This window comes from Bactrocera tryoni, chromosome 3 (genome assembly GCF_016617805.1).
Source record: "Bactrocera tryoni isolate S06 chromosome 3, CSIRO_BtryS06_freeze2, whole genome shotgun sequence".
NCBI lineage: Eukaryota > Metazoa > Arthropoda > Insecta > Diptera > Tephritidae > Bactrocera > Bactrocera tryoni.
Genome location: NC_052501.1, coordinates 87,012,717 through 87,024,777, shown reverse-complemented (window position 1 = coordinate 87,024,777; position 12,061 = coordinate 87,012,717). Strand labels below are relative to the sequence as shown.

Sequence of the window (12,061 nt, the reverse complement as noted above, 5' to 3'; positions counted from 1 at the left end):
GTACATACCATACTCGCCACACACGCCCGCGCACACGCGCAGCGAAAAAACAATAATTTACATTTTCAGTTTGGGCAAGGGGTTAGTGTGAAAACATGTCACTCGTTGTCTGTCTGTCTGTCTGGCCGTCTGTTAGTCACCACCTGTCGCTTTCGCGGTTCTTATGTTGCTTCTGGCACTATTTTTGCGTTTTCCAACACTGCTTTGGTTCTTCTTTACCCGCGTGCTCTCTCTTAAACTGCCTTCTATTTAGTTTCTATATTTGTATTGTTTATTATTTGTGTTAATATTTAGATTAAAAAATTGTTGCTGTTCTGAAGGCACGCAATATTGTGTAAGCAATTTATAAGTAAACAAACGCTGATAACATCATTTGATTAGGAATTCTGGCCGCCCTCGGGTTTTGTTCCTATAAAGGCAGTATTTATAGGTGTTTGTGTCATGACTACTCTCTTGACATTTAGATCGAGAAACAAATGTGTGATATGGCTTCTAAGGATTAGAGAGCAAATGCTTGTACAAATGGGGTATTCTGGTCTAGATGCCTAACCTTTACTGGTTTAATTTGACTTTTGAAAAATCCTTTTAGGGTGATATTTTTGAACATCTAAACCATCAAATTATGAATAAAATTTTTTTTCAAATTTCTAAACAAAAATATACCCATAAAGCTGCTTTTAAAAATAAAGAATGCTTCCACCAGTTCCATGTATAAAGCTCATCAAATATGATTCCATTTGTTTGAGTCCAAAACTTTGTCCTCTAAAGACGAATGAAATCTCACTCATTTACAAATATAAAGCGTTAGTCGTACTAAGTATTGCCTAACTTTGAATCGAAGCAATATAATATGGAACTCTGCAGATATTTCTAGGTAAAGAGAACGTCAAAACATGAGTGTGAATGGGTATGATGTGTAAGAGAATGATTGGCATCGAACGGCAAATACAGATGTATTTCGCCTGGCGTTACGGCTCACTTGGGCACTACAATTAGTAGACAGTCGAATTGACAGACCGGCAAGAGAAGCTGAGTGGATGACGGAATAGTTGAAGGGGTGAATGGTTGGTCGGATGAATGAAAATACTGTTAGATTGCATCTGCGTTGTACTTCGTGCGAGCAATTAATTCCGTATGCATGTACGTACTTCCAGATGCTGCATATCACCGCTTCCTGCATGTTTGCTGCTCCGCACCGCCTCTTGATTTCCTCCAGCTAATGCTTGCCCGCAGGCACTATACGTATAAACACTTGGAATGCGGTTAAAAGTTCACTCTCACTTAAGTTTAGATAAACTCCCGCCAGCCACTACCACCCACCCACCAGCGCCACATGCTTTATGCTTTACATACATACATATCTGTCTGAAGTCTTATGCGTTTAAAACCGAATGAGGAACGACCTATTGTTTCTTATTCACTTCAAAACATTTAATTATCGGAAAATTCATTACGGCTGCTGTACTACTACTATTGTATGTGTGTGCGTCTACGCACTGAGAAATAAGCCCTTCCATTGCTTCACTTAAGAAAGCATCTTTGATGAATCGTCGATGGGTTTAAATGCCTTCGATGGTTGAATAAATTTGATGCCCACAGTGAAGATCTCATTTAAATGCAAAAATTTTCATTTTATTTATTATTTTATTCATTATAAATAATATTTTTATTTTTGATTCTTAAAAGCATTGGTTGGACTAATTAACCAATGCCACCAATAAAATTACATACATACATATTATTTGTGGTGACGTGAAAATCAATAACTGTCAAACATTTCAGGCATTATAACGTGTTATTGTCAATCACATTGTTGTTGTGTTTGTGTTCGTTCCCACTTGTCAAAATTACAAATAGTCGCAATAACAATAAAAACACCATTGACTCAAAGAATATTAACAAATAATATTCTTTTGGCTTTCATTTGTTAACATCTATCTCCTTGTACATACATACATATATGTATGTACGTCTGGCTGTGTGTATGTATAAAGCCTTTTATTAACTACACTCATGCCCTGCCATTTTACACCAATTTATATACAAAGCGTTTATTTCATTCTGGTTGTAGGGTCGTTGCCGGGGGCCCTGCCCAGTTCGCCAGCTGGCTAATGATACATGTGTATATATATGTGGTGTGTGTACGTATTCGGTGTTGTTATGTGCCGGTGGTGGGTGTGTCGCCGGTGTGTGTAGCGTGAGCTGTACGCGTAAAATATCCGTCGCTTGCTTTAATAATCAATAAAATTTAGTATTGATAGCATGAAATTACTTTATCCAATATAGCTATATTAAGTTAGTAAAATCTCACTTGATTCAGCTGAAATTATAGTCTGAAAGACTACAGATTTTGGTTAAAATTCGTTTAACAAATCAACACCTTTGCTTTGCTGGTGCATTTTTTTCTATAAAAACGAGCTTTTGAGCCGCAGATGCGAAGCATAGTAAAATAATGTAGTGCTCTTTCGTTAGTTTCCTTCGTATTCCTATCAAAAAGCTCTGCAATTATTGGAAATTCTACAATATTCTGAGCGGTTATACTTAAGAGGTTAGGTGGGTTTCAGAGGTAAAAAAAAGATATTTTAACGATTTTTTGTCAGTATAAGTAATCATATATTTAAAAAATATAATATGGCAATCAAAGGTACATATTTAAATAATGTCTCCTGAAATTTTGACATAAAAATGTTGAAAATTCAGCCGTTGAGACCTCATCTCCCTGGGTGTCTCACAAAAGGAGTGCTCTCGACGTGAACAGCATAACTGATTATTGGTTCATCTTATATTAAAAAACGAAACATATTCCGTTAATACATATATAAATCTCATTTTTTAACGAAGGAAATAAAAAAATATTAAAATTTTCATTTTTTTCTCAAACTTGGACGAAAATATATTGTAATGAAACAAAAAGTCCTTCGTTGAATAACTAGATAATGTTATTTTAAAGATGTATACACAATTCGAACTAAATCACAACTTTTCGAGAAATCGTGTCCGACTTCAAAACACAGTTTTGAGAAAAACGCGTTCAAAGACGGCACAAATTCTCAAGGCAAATCTTCGAAATTATTACTCGGATCAACTTCAAAAATTAGGACAATATTCTAGAGGTTTTGTAGAATTTAATAAGACAAACGAAAGAGTAATAATAATAGGCATTATCAAAGTAAATAGTAAATCTGCTTCCGAAATAAGCGGAACTCGAAATACAACAAAGAAAATATTGAGATTCGAAACATATTTTCTTCCAATTACTAGAAAAATATTCAGTGGAGAGGTCATGCCGCGCTCTTCATTCTACCACTTATCACCATGCTGTAACCCAACGTATTTCCTTTCATGTTGAAGCGAGACGGGCTTGTTTATTCAGTTGGAACCTTTGCTTAGTGATTGCGTCTTACTTCATGCATCGTTGCCATGGTACAGTGATTAAAAGTGACTCACTTCCGTCCAAATCAGTAATTATTTCATAAACTCTACAATGCTATATATGTATGTGCATAGATATGTACAGATCTACATCGTTTGCATATAATATAATTGTTTTGCTAAAGGCATAATTATAGTTTTGAAAATGTGGCGAACTGGTTTTAAGCTGTGACTGCCCGCGAACACCCAATAAAAGCTGATACCGAAACTACTGAATGTTCAAAGAGCAAGCCGTCAGCGGCTAATTTAGGCTGCAGCGCTAACTGCTATTAACAGTTTTTATTTCATGTTCGTTGGCTTTGCCACTAAGCTTTTGCTGGCATAACGCTGCTGTCATTAAATTGGCATTAAGAAAATTACATTTTTGTGCGTTTGTTGTTGTCCTTTAGTCTTTGCTTTGCATATCACACCAACAACTTCCTTCATGGTGTGAAAGGAACGAGGAAATAGCACACATAGTCGAGCACCACCGTTGCAAATCCAGCTGGTTCTACTATTGTTGGCGATAAAAAACCGAGTTTGTGCGTATCGAACTCTCTGGTTCCGCATAGCACTCTTGCGCAGCCAAAGTCGCATATGACGCCTAAGGGAGCATTTTGGGTAAATACCGTCGACGGCCAGCAGCAAGCCGGCTACCCACCAAGCCTTGTATTTCATTGTCAATAACAGCCATACGAACGGCTACAACTACTAACTTGGTTCTGCAAACTGCCGGCAGCCGTCTGAGCTTCTTCGTGCCGTTGATGACAGCGGTATAGGAAATGGGCGGTATTTCGGGGGTGGCAGCGCCGCATGCGAACGCTGACTCATCTCGTTGTCAGGGCTTTGTCTCGACCGAAGGGTTGCTGCTTGCCTGTATCTGTATATGTGTGTGTGTGTGGCAAGTTCGTGTTGATTATGTGCGGCCATTTACATTTCGTTTCTTCATACGCCAATAACATTAGCGCTGGCATCTGGATTGCTAAAGTGGCGAGCGGTGTAAGCGACGAAGGACTTACAAGCAGCTCCTTTGAACCGTAAGCCATAGCTTCTTCGCTGCAATCGATTGAGGGCTGGTAGCGATAGTCATAAGACATTCCTACTGATCCTTTGCCGGCGGTTTAGAGTTTCAAAAGCAATTTAAAATCGCAATAAACTTTGAATTCCTTTTCTAAACACTGTGGGCCTAAATTGGCGAAAACACTTTTTTGTTTACACACATTCGACAACAGTAGTTTTTAAATAAAAATATATGTCTTATAACAAATTTTATTTAAGATATTGTCATCAAGCCTTTTTAAATTTCATTTCCGGCTAGCGAAAAAGAAATTTTCACTCATATTTTATATGGAGTATTTCCAATTTTGTCCCACTGTGTATCGACACATTTTTATGCAGCGTTCTTTAATAGTATTTTATCTTTTTTGTCTTATCCTCCAGATTTGGTCGTATTTATTTGCTTATGTGCGGTTGTATGAGTAAAGTGGCCTCAATTTTGTGCGGTTTATAGCCTATTGCTTTTGCTGCTTTTCTACGACATTTCCTAAAGATTATTTTCTATAATATCCTTGAAAAGGACCATCAAATCAAAGCATATACATATGTATGTATATTTTACAGGCTTAACGTAAAGTTTATCCTAAAAGTAAATGATAATAAAATAAATATTTCTTGTGTCTTAGGAACAGCTTCGCTGAGCTGCAGCGAAATAATAATGACTACTCTTCCTTACGATTTCTGTGGCAGTTTCTGCTTAGAATCATTCCATTTGAAATTAAAAATTATGTTCACTTTTTATCGTAAAACTTTCTTGCTTAAAGGTTTACTATATTCTTATGGCTTTCTTAAATGCCTTTACGACAATCACAACAACAAGTGATTGTACAACAATAAGTGATTGCTTTATCGCTTTGTGCATGTTTGTTTGTTTCCCCTTTGGTTGTATCTGACAGTACGTTCTTTAAACCAAAAGCAGTGCCATGAAATGCCTCAAAGTGTAGACTCTTAAAATCCCCAGCGAGCGCCTGGTGTGAAGTGATAGGCATATTAGAGCATATAAGCACATACATACATATGTGTATATTTATGTACATTGTACATATGTGTATATGTATGTACATATATGCGCGAGGTAGTCATAAAATAAGAATTAGTTTATCTACAAACAATTTTTTATTTTCGAATAATTTGAGTTATGGTTGGAGCAGAAGCAGTACTTGTGCACTTGAAGCTTTTCTTATTTTGATTATCGAAGTAAAGCGATCGTTTTTTGTTTAGAAACATTCTTCTCACCATGACGTACGAAGTTTTCATTTTATATTTCGGGATTAGAGAGCAAAAACAAATATTAAAAATCAAAAATCGCTTTATTGTTTTTTTTTAATATTCTGTATATTAATATTTTTTAATATACTTTTATATCTTTAGAACATGCAACCTGAACGAATCAATCGCTTCTGGAGCTGTCGAAAAAGTTGACCTCTTAGTTTATTTTTTTCGTACGAGAATAAAAAGAAGTCAAGCGGTGCCAAGTCCCATATTCCTTGCAATTCAAATGACAACACTAATACACCACTATTGTGTGTCTAAAAGAACTGATGCTTTGTTGACTACGAATATTGTATGATGGACAGACGGACATTTAAATGCATATAACGCCGTACATAAATATTTATACGCTCATATGCATTATCTTCAGTTAAGCATATGCATAGTCTGTATGTAAAAGTGATTGGCACCCTTGAGGCGTTCATTCCAAAGGAACAGATACATATAACTCTTCCGAAGCAGGAAATGAGCTTCGGGGAGTGAGTAGCGTGCTCAAGTGTGTTGTTAACCGTACTTACAAATATGTATATACATATACACGTTTCGCAAGCATCCTTACTTCAGCAAACAAAGGTATGTCAAGGTATGCATTTGCGAATGCGAATGATCGCCTAAGTGCGTGCACACAATATGTAAGCACGACATGCACTAGGGAGCAAATATCGATTGTCGCCTCACACATTGAAGGTGTTGAATCGACGAACGTCACATACGTCAATATATTAGCTGTCGCCATTCACCAATCGCTACTCATCAGCTCCATACTTTATTTTAGCTTTGGTGTTTGGCGAAGCATACGTGCTTTACGGTATCCACGGCCTAAGACAGCTGCGTAGCTACAGCCTAGCTGCAGCAACAACAAAGTCAACAATGTAAAATATTAAAGGCCATAAATCCGTGGCCGTAAAAGCCACTGTGTGTTGACACGAGCGCCCATATCGGGAGCGGAGATCAAATGACGTTGCCACGATGACGCCGCTTCACTGGCGCTGGGGGAGCTCGAAGCTGTTGTGATGTTTTGATGTTATGCTCGTTAACGCAAGCTCATTGGCTGTCAGCTGCTGAAGTTGTCGATGCTGCGATGAGGTTGAGCGGCGATGATGCAATCAGCGTTTGCGTTCGCTTATGCATACATCAGAGTGTGCGTGTGCATGTGTGTGTGAGTATTGTGCCAAAACAAGCTTTAATAGAATTTTATGAAAATTTTCATGCAAAAATGGAGAAACAAGTCTGCGAATGATTACAAAAGCAATATTTAGAATCGAATAAATATATTCAAAAGCGAGCATGTGTGCATATGTGTGTATGTATGTGAGTACCACCACTATGCATGTAAATTTGTTGATTAAATTATAAAAAATCGACACAAGTGAATCGATTGTTGTACACAAGAGTATTAAAAGCGGTAGACCGACTCTCTTGGATATATCGGGGCATACATATCAGAGTAAACATGCCTAGATAAGGTGGCGCATTTCAAGGCGCTGTGTAAACATTGATAAACTGATAAAACTTGACGATTACTTAGTGAATAATTTGTGCGTCGAATGGAAAGAAGACTTTATATCTGCCACATATCTTTTAGTTATAACTTCATATGCTTATTCACTGCTTAGATAGGGAGTGCGACGCAATTTTTCTCAATTTTGGTTCATTTGAATTCCAAAAATATTAAATTATGATGAAGCGCTTTGGAAACCACCCGGGTTGTCGAACCTGTCACAATCACTCACCACTTTTCGGCTAGTTTAATTGAAATCTGCTGTTTTGTTGTGTAAATAAAATTTTGAGTTGCTTAAGTAAATATGTGCCTTTGCGTGTGTGTATGTATGTGTGTGATTGAGCTACATATGTATATTCGCGATAATTTGACTAATTGACCACTCACACTTTCGAAATTCATAATTTTATTTGGCAAATAAAAATAAAAAAAAAGCAAATTTATTAACAAATTCATTTGCACCTGAAACAAACAGTTTAACGGCGAAGAGAAAACATTATACGAATAATTTATTGAAATTGATGGCGTAGCCTGCTAATATTGACCCTGCCCTCACTCTGCACCATTGGACTGCCATTTGTTTAGGTCAATGCAGAACTCCCTTAAGGGGGGAGCCTGCTTTAGAAGATTCTAAAAATCGATTTTTTTTTGCTTAAATCTCTTTAAAAATAATATAAGAATATGTCCCCAGAGAAGGGAAATAGTGACCGAGCGTCAAGCAGATATATTAGCGCTTGGGCAGAAAACGAACATTTTGACGCGCGATTTCTCGGTTTTTCATTTTTACGATTGTTCTTAATTGGCGGGAAGGATAGAAAAAAAACTAAACGTCGTATGGAATTGGGGCAAAGTCAAGTTTGAACATATTTTTAAACAGCATAAAGTAAAATTTTTTTGGTCAAAAACCACTTTTGTCAATTTTTCAAAAAAGTGTTTTGTGGAATTTTTTTTAGTTTAACTAGAAGATAAATTATTAAAAAATATGAACCTCTTTGTTTCCGATAGAAATTGCGACCTGCATCCTGTCCGCCGTACGATAAATGCACATGCGAGATGCATCGGTTAATTGCTTCCCAAAGCAGAATATCAAAGATTTCGTATCCAAAAATTAGTGAATGATGTTTAAATATATATATATAACTATAAACTCAAGAAATTTCGCTGTAATAATTTATTTCTTTCCCTCCCAAAAAAATTCTCAAAAAAATTGATTTTTTGAAGCTTCTAAAGCAGTTGGCTTCAAGAGAAGCCTGTGAATATTAATTGTCGCAGTTTTTTGTCGAGAAACCAGAAAAGTTTTACACTGATGGAATAATGTCTCTAGCGGAAAAATGCCAAAAACTGGTCGACCAAAATGGTATATATTTGGTTCATTAAAGTTCATTATAATTACGATATACATATAACAAATAAGTTGAAGCTTGATTAAAAATACGAAAAGTCTTTTTCGACTACCTAATGTTTTCTATTCCAAATTTAAAGTAAGCGGAGTAAGCGGGTCTTCTTAACCGACCTCAATCCCAAGAATATTGAATTGAGGCTGCCTTTCCTGCCTGCCTTCACTGTCAGTTACTAGCCCCCAGCAATTTTCCTTTTGATTCTAAGATCCCATATGAGGGATTCAATTTACTTTTTCTTTTTAAAAAATTCAATATTTCTTATCGTGAAGGAAATGTTCTTCCCTTTAAAACCTTCAATGCAGCTGCCTGCCATATGTGACATGTCGGCCAACTTCGGCGACGTCTCCGTGGCAGCACGCGATTATCGGCATGTGGCAGTAGCAGAATGAGCAGCAACAGAAGCTGCAAGGGGCGTTGCAACAGACGCCACTGGTGCAGTGATTGTGCGGGCGTAATCAACCATCTAGGGAAAAGTAAATATGAAAAATCTTCGAGCACAAGCCGCAGTGCTGCGCTACTCGCAGCGGCGACAATACACGGATTTTTTGTTGCTTAATATATCTGTAATATTTTTTTACGCCGTTCTTCTTTGTGCTTAACTTTAGTATTTTCCGTTTTAATATATTTTTATTTCTGGTTTTAATACACACTGCTGCTGCATTTATTTGCGCGAGATTGCCATTGCCGCACGCCTGTTGGCAGTGATAAAGCGAGGCGAACGAGTAAACATTCTTTCGAATAAATCAAAAGAATGCGCAAGTTGCTTACAGTAGTGGCTATAAGTTCAAAGTACTCATTGTTGATAGTCCCGGTTGGTGTGTTGGCGCAATCTGCAATAATATTAAATCCTACAACGAGCTGTATATACCAGACATATGTGCAAGTGCATGTTGCCCCGCCTCCACCGAACATTGATTTTATACACATTTGCGCATATTTATGCTCACAAGGCTCTATATACCATCTAGGCCCTATAGGATTATATAAATATATACTTATAAGCACTTACGAAGCCTTGGAGCTGGCATAAGTCTAGTTTGTAATGAGTCACTTCTTGTACCATAGTTAATAATAGTAGCGTGTAAGTCGCCGAAGATATCTATATAAAAATAATAACATAATATGAAGCGTGTGTGTATGTGTATTGCGAAAATTATAGCAAAACGAAGAAAAAAACTTAGTTTCAAAGCTGTAATACCCTTCACAGATACAAAAGATGCCTTACATGCACTTTGATTGGACAACTATAGCATATAGCGGTTGACCGATCAAAATGCATGTAAGGCATCTTTTGAATCTGTGAACACTTTCTTCAGAATTTGCATTACGGCCTTAGAAATAACCCATGCCAAAATTTCGTGAAGATATCTCGTTATAAGATAAAGTTTTCCATACAGGCACTCGCTTCCTATCGTTCAGTTTGTATGGCAGCTATGTATGTGTTATAGTGGTCCAATATTGGCCGTTCCGATAAATGAGCATCATCTTGGTGAGAAAAAGACGAGTGCAAAATTTCAGATCGATATCTCAAAACCTAAGATAGTACTTCCAATAATTTACATATACACTTAATAGAGCCTTCGTGGTTTCCTTCTGGTTGTTTAACAAACTTCCAGACAAACTTACTATACCCTGCTGCGGATATAAAATCGTTGCTTCTCTTCTAAATCTCACATCGCAGTTAAGTTGATTGCAGCTAAATCCCAAAGTTTATTCCGTCGACTGTCTAGTTACTCATCCCAACTAAAAATATTCAACTTTATTGTTTTCTTGAATTTTATTTTGGCTCAATGCCAAATTTCAAGTGACTTAATGGCGTTCGCGGGTGTGCTGTCTTCGTTATTTCTCCCCGCCTGGTTCTTCCGCGGGTTTGCTTCTGCTCGATTTTGTGCTTTGTTTCTTGAGGCATCAGAACGCGTTGGTCTGGCAGGCTGTCTATTGTCTGCGGTAGTTTCATAGTGACCCTGTCTACTTGACCGCTTTAGTCTGGCTGACACGCTGTCTAAATGCGCAAAACCCGTGCAAAGCTCGCAAATATGTGTGTGCTCTTATATGTGTGTATGGTAGGTTTGTGTGCGAAGCCATCTCCACATCCTTGAATTTAATTTGTAATTGAAATTGTAAATATTTACTGGCTCAGCATTGCGCGAGGCCCGAAACACCTATTGGCAGAGACCCCAATTTATTTATGCGCCACATTTAATTTAAATGTGTTGAATATTTTTTATTGCTGGGTGCACTAAAAACCGCTTATTCGCGACTCAATTAAAATAATAATTGTAAAAAATATACCTCAACTCCATAGCTTGCTTCCAAGAGGTCTACATATCCAACCACTTTATTGTGCTTATGTCATAAATATCAAAATAGGGCTGTCAACAACGCCACTTCATCATCCTCATTCGTGAACATCATTTGAACGCAATGCACCTCGTTGCCTAAATATTTTCATCAACATTCCCAGCTCCCTCTTGAGTTGACATAACATGAAATCCGCACAATAGACCAGCCAACCATCCAGGTAACGGTAACTGTGCCTGAACATACGAGTATGCATGCTCAAATATAATTGCTTTGTTGTTGTTACACCGGCTGTGCGCAATTTCGATTCGGAAGCAGTGGCGCATGTGGGCACTCGTAAGCCCATCTGCCTGTATGCAGTTGTTAGGCCTTTTTGTGCTCTAAATTTTTCATATTTTCCACTTTCCTGCGAGTATTTTTCGCTTTCACAAATTGCAATTGACGTGGTGCAAATAGAAACAGGAGAAAATACAAAAATCAACGCAACTGACAACATTTAAAATGCACCTTCTGCCGCAAAAGCGAGCGCGCGCACTCGAGAAAGCTCAAACATGACATTTTTGTTTATAGAAAAAAGCTGGAAAATCCAAAAAATAAGCGACAAGTGAAAAAGGGGCACGAACGAGAGGCATGGAAAAGTGCGTACGCTGTGAAGAACGGATGCTGCCAGCTGACCTAGTTTAAGCGCCAATGTCGTTGCGGCAGCAGTGTGCGTCTCTCAGCCGCGCTGCAGCCACCACTTGCCTTTCTAGTCGCCAACGAGCGTCGAGGCAGAGCTGACAGCGACTGCTTGTGCAGCTTGAATGTGCAATATCCTTGGTGCCAGAGCAGCGATTTTACTTTCGTTTGGCGCGCCACTTGCAGCGTGCCGCGACCTTACTGCCGCTCTTTAGCTGGTGCCTCAGCTGCAGTCGCCAAGCGTTTGTTCTTAGATGTCTTCTTTGCTGCTGGCTGTTTACATTTGTGGCAATGCAAATTACGCTGCTCCTCTTCGGTAGCCTTACGGCACTTGTGCCTATCAACCAGTTTCAAAAAGCACAAATAAAACATTGAGATTTTGTATGAAACTACTACTTAATTGCATGTGTGTACAGGGATTGTTGGACTGAGTCGATTAAAA

At 37.9% G+C, this 12,061-nt stretch overlaps 1 protein-coding gene across 9 annotated transcripts in view; it reads left to right on the top strand.

The window, feature by feature from the left end:
• Nucleotides 1-12,061, top strand: part of LOC120770099 (EH domain-binding protein 1) — a 32,982-nt gene that overhangs the window by 8,158 nt on the left and 12,763 nt on the right. The gene's annotated exons all lie outside the window — the stretch shown is intronic.